Genomic DNA, 5049 nt, shown 5'->3' with positions numbered 1-5049 from the left:
TCTTTGTGTGGATATGAAAGGAAATAAGTGTTTAGTCATAATACAGATGGCAAAACATTTTTACTCAATTTTTGCCAGTAGAATTTCCACATGACAGTAAGACAGTCCCACTCTCTTCATTTTATATGTATTTAAGAGTCAGTCCTGAAAAATTAACAGCAAAAAGCATTCCTTCAAATTTTGTTTTTCTACAAGTGAAAAAATGGAAAGCCCACTTTAAGGAACAACTTATTAAGGTAAAAAACTGATTAAACTTTCATAAATGGCAGTATTTCTAATCATTTCCAGGTAATAATTCAGCATACAATATGATTCTTGTTTAAACTTTTTTGTCCCAGTAAGATCCAACATCACGTTTCAGAGATTATACATGTTCAATAGATCAATATTAATTGTGCTTTTTATCAGACTCACATAAATAGCATAATATATATATATAATGTACACATATTATATATTAATATAATACACTAAATATATTATATATATAACATACACATATTATATATACGTATACACACACACGTATATATGTATATATATGTATACATATATGTGTGTGTGTGTGTGTGTGCGTGTATGTATGTATCTGTTCTCCGTTATCTAAAACTAAAATAAAATAGGTAGGAATTTCTTTTATTCATGTGATAGTTTTTCTGTTTAAGCAATCCCTAACTTTGGTTTAATCTCTACAAGTATTATTTCAAGACCACATGTCCTAAGCTATATATAATCCCTACCATGTCTTTTGTTTACCTTACACATTCTAAATAATATTTGGCTTATTTCAGATGCGGCAGGAGTTGGAGGAAAGAATAACCAGAGCACTAGAAGAAGGTATGTTGCCAAAATGTATGAAGTTAGATATCATTGATTTCTGAAACAAACTATAAATAGTAAATGGCATCCCTTTCCATTGTTTGGATAATAGATACTACATTCACAATTTTTTGTACATCTCTAATAAAAAATGTAAAAGCATGAGCATAATGAAGAACACACTTCTTCCTCATTTAGTCCTCATGTGTCATAGCTCTTTTAAAATCTCCCACAAGTCTAGGGGCAAGCAGGTGGTTCAGTCGGTTGGGCGACTGATTTCAGCTCAGGTGGGTTCAGGCCCCACAGAGGGCTCTGTGCTGAAAGCTCGGAGCCTGGAGCCTGCTTCAGATTCTGTGTCTCCCTCTCTCTGTGCCCCTGCCCGCTTGTGGTTTGCCTCTCTCTCAAAAATAAATTAACGTGAAAGAAGTTTTTTCAATCTCCCTAAGTCTATATATCTGTTATTATTTCTGGCGACAATCTTCCTTCACTGGTGCCATCCCTATGGAACTGTCAACCTGCACAAGTCTCAGAAAAGGTGTGCTTTATCAAATTGTTGTTTCTGCTAGTGATAGAAGACCCAAAATGCCAAAGTCGTCTTAGTAATGCTTGGTTAAGTAATTAGAGGTCATATAGCTGTCATTGACAGGTAATGGGTTTCAATCATCACTCATTGATTTTGTCATTGCTTTTGCCCTTGGGTAAAACTTCAAGTTCCTTAGCATGGAATGAAAACACCCAAATCAGTTTGCTTCTTGCCAGATCATTCAGCCTTGTCTCTCACTCTTTGCCCTACTCTGCTGCTTTGCTCTAGCACCTTGTCAAACTAAACTACCCATAATTGCACGAGTGTTCTTCCTCACTTCTAGCTCTTTGTATGTGCTTCTTCCCTCTACCTAGCATACTTTTTCCTTGTCCTTCAGGTATCAGCTGACATATCACCTTCACCAAAGAACAGACAATATTGACACAAAACTGGGATGTCCCTTCCATATGTTCCAGTAGTGCTGTGTTTTATACCTGTCACTTACATCTGTATACTTGGCTCTGTTTGGAAATGCCTGTTTGATGTTTCCGTTTATAGTTTATGATTGTTCAGGGTGGACTGTGTCCTCATCTTGTAATTTCACCTTGTAATGAAGAAACCAGAAACTCTGACATTTATCCACAATAGCAATTAGTTCAGTGTGCAACCCTGAGCAAAATATATTTAATACTAACCTTGGGTTTCATATTGCAGTTGTACGTAGGTATTTTTCATTTTTCTTAACCCTCATAAAGGCCACAACTTTGTTTTTTTCTTTTTCTTTTCTTTTCTTTTTCTTTTCTTTTCTTTTCTTCTTCTTTTTTTTTTCATCAGTTGTAGTGAAAATTATTTTGGAGAAAGAAGATAATTCTTTCTTTTCCTTTTCAGATGCTACCAAATTTGAATGAGGATCCTGTAGAAATCCTTTAGTATCTACTGATGATTCAATTCTAAATCAAGATCCAGTATGGAAAGCGTCACGAGAATATGTACAGATTTTGAACAGAAATTATATGATTTGAATAATAAATAGAAAAAATTTACTGGATTCTTACCAAACATGTTCATTGTTTCCCAATTGAACACACTACTATGGCAAAGTCTTGATTAAAGGAAAATGTTTTTGTATCATATGTGTGTAATGAAAATCTTTATAATATTTTAAACTATGTTTTTTGGAAACTCATTAACTTTTAAGCACATTTTGTACGTGGAAACCAGCACTAGAGGGTTTTACATACATCAGACTGCTCCACTAACAGCGGTTTGAACAGCACCCAAACAACCAAGTTGTCATTAACACTTCAGTAGTGTTCATGGATGGCTTTTTGTATTTTCCAATTTTTATGACTATATGTGGGCCTAAAGATTTAGACATTATTTAGATGTATTCCTGCTATGGCTATTGCCAATGTTTATACGTATTACAATTTTTTTAGAGTGCCATAGAACCTATCTATAATTTTAATTGTAAACACTGATTTGTAGCTCTTTCCACATGGAGAAATAAGATTTGCCTAAGGCTTTTCACTTTTTAATTAATTAATTAATTAATTTTCGAATTGCTTTTTAGAAACAAAGTTAGAGAAAAGAAAAATTAGAGAGGAAAAAGAAAAAGAACTCCCCCCCCCCGCCCCAGAGCCATTTGCTAATGGGATGCCTGATTCCTGTAGCATTTAAATCCTACAAGTCAGTACATTCCACATAACTACCATACAACCTTCACAATAAGAACATGAACTCTAATACACTCGACTCTTAAACAATGGTGTTAAGGGCTCTGACCCCGCCCCCCACAGTCAAAAAGCCATGAACAACTTTTGACCCCCAAAGACTTAACCACTACTACTACCAATAATCTTTTGTGTATATATATATATATATATATATCATACTCTATTCTTAAAATAAAGTAAGCTACAGAAAAAAATACCATGAAGAAAATTATGAAAGAAATTACATTTCCAGTACTGAAAAAAAAAATCTGTGTGTAGTCAGTGCACCCATTAAAACTCTTTTGTTCAAATGTTCAGTATAATTCTATCATTTATTCCTCATAATTCTTTTTACGTTTGGTCACTTATCTGTAGTATACGTTATACCACGGAAGGTCCTGTTCAGAGCCATGTATTGAATTCAGTTGTATGTCTTAGTCTCTTTCACTCTAGAACAGTTCCTTTGTTTTTCCTTGACTTTCAAGACTTTTAACCTTTTGACGACTAAATTCCAGTAACGTGGAATGTCTTTCATTGTGGATTTTTCTTAGGTTTCCTTATGGTAAAATTCAGACCATACCTGTTGAGCAAGAGTATCACTACAACCTACTCTTCGCATCCTATCATGTGACCTACAATTTTGAATTGTCCCCATACTGATGATGTTAATGTTGGCCACCGGAGGTAGTATCTGCCAGGTTTCTCGCCTGGAATGTTAACTTTCCACTTTCCAATTATTATTTTATGGGGAAGTACTTTGAGACATGTAAAATATCTCCTTTCTCAGACACCCTGTGCCAGGCCACCTCTTCTGCAGATGATTTGCCCCCCTGCAGGTTCTGAAAACCCATGCTGGGCTATTCTTCCCCTGTGCAGATGCCTCCCTACCCTGTTCAGTCTGTGATACTTCATTATTCTATACCATTCACCTTTCGGGGATGCTCTCACTTGAGCTCCAACACTGTGCAGGGTGACTGTCCTACACGTAATGCCTTCCCCATTCTAAGCTCCAACACCTCACTCTGGACCCCCACAACTCCATGCCTCTGTTTCTAGGACTGGGAACTAAAATATCGGGGATGATAAAGAGGAAAGGAAGGAAGGGCTCTACAGGTCTTTTATAATCAACTTGGCAAGCTCTCCAAAGCCGTTTCTCATTGGAATTGCATCGAATCGGCCAACAGTTTGTAAGGAAAGAAATTTCTTATACTGATTTTTCCAAAGAACTAGTCTTTTAATTATCTAAGCTTATTCCCCACAATATATTGTTTCTTACTCGAGTGTTTTGTCTGCAGATTCTTTTGGATTTGGTACATGCAGTGACATATAATCTATAAATAGTGGCATTTTTTTCCCAATTCCTAGACCTTTCATTTTTTTTTTCTTTCCTACTACAAGAATGACGTTGAGTAAATGTGAGGATAGTGAGCGTTCATGTCTTCTTGAAATTGCAACATGTAAAAGTAGTTTTCTGTAACTATGTAGATAGTGGGGTTTTTAAAAGTGGATGTCTTTTATTAGTCTCTTAGTTTGCTCTTGCCGTTTACAACAGATCACCATCAACACAGTGTCTTAAAGCCCCACGCATTGATCTCACATTTTTATGGGTCAGAAGCTAAGCAATGGCTTAGCTGAGTCCTTTGTTCAGGTTCTCACAAGGCTGTAGCCAAGGTGTCCCCTAGACTGTGCTTCCCCATTTGGGCACTTCAACGGGGAAGAATCTGCTTCCAAGCCCATTGAGTTTGTTTTTAAGAGAATTTCCTTGTGACTGTATGACTGGACTCATTTCCACAGCCCTTTGCTAATTGGCTAGTTGGAGGCTTGGGTCCTAAGCGTTCCCAGACACTTGTCTTAGTGCTTTTGGGCTGCTCTAACAAAATACCATAGGCTTATAAAAAGAAAGTTTTATTTTTCACCCTTCTGGAGGCTGGGAAGTCCAAAATGAAGGCACTGGCAGATTCAGTGTACAGCAACGGCCTGCTTCCTGGTTCA

At 36.4% G+C, this 5049-nt stretch overlaps 1 long non-coding RNA gene across 1 annotated transcript; it reads left to right on the top strand.

The window, feature by feature from the left end:
* Positions 1-569: 569 nt before the first annotated feature.
* LOC122478337 lies at positions 570-2473 on the top strand. The gene is made up of 2 exons (XR_006295945.1): positions 570-837; positions 2231-2473. It is a non-coding gene; the product is annotated as an uncharacterized LOC122478337 (long non-coding RNA).
* Positions 2474-5049: the final 2576 nt, after the last annotated feature.

Source organism: Prionailurus bengalensis, unplaced genomic scaffold (assembly GCF_016509475.1).
Source record: "Prionailurus bengalensis isolate Pbe53 unplaced genomic scaffold, Fcat_Pben_1.1_paternal_pri Un_scaffold_51, whole genome shotgun sequence".
Lineage (NCBI taxonomy): Eukaryota > Metazoa > Chordata > Mammalia > Carnivora > Felidae > Prionailurus > Prionailurus bengalensis.
Note: the sequence above shows the minus strand (reverse complement) of the source record. Positions and strands in the feature narration are given on the sequence as shown.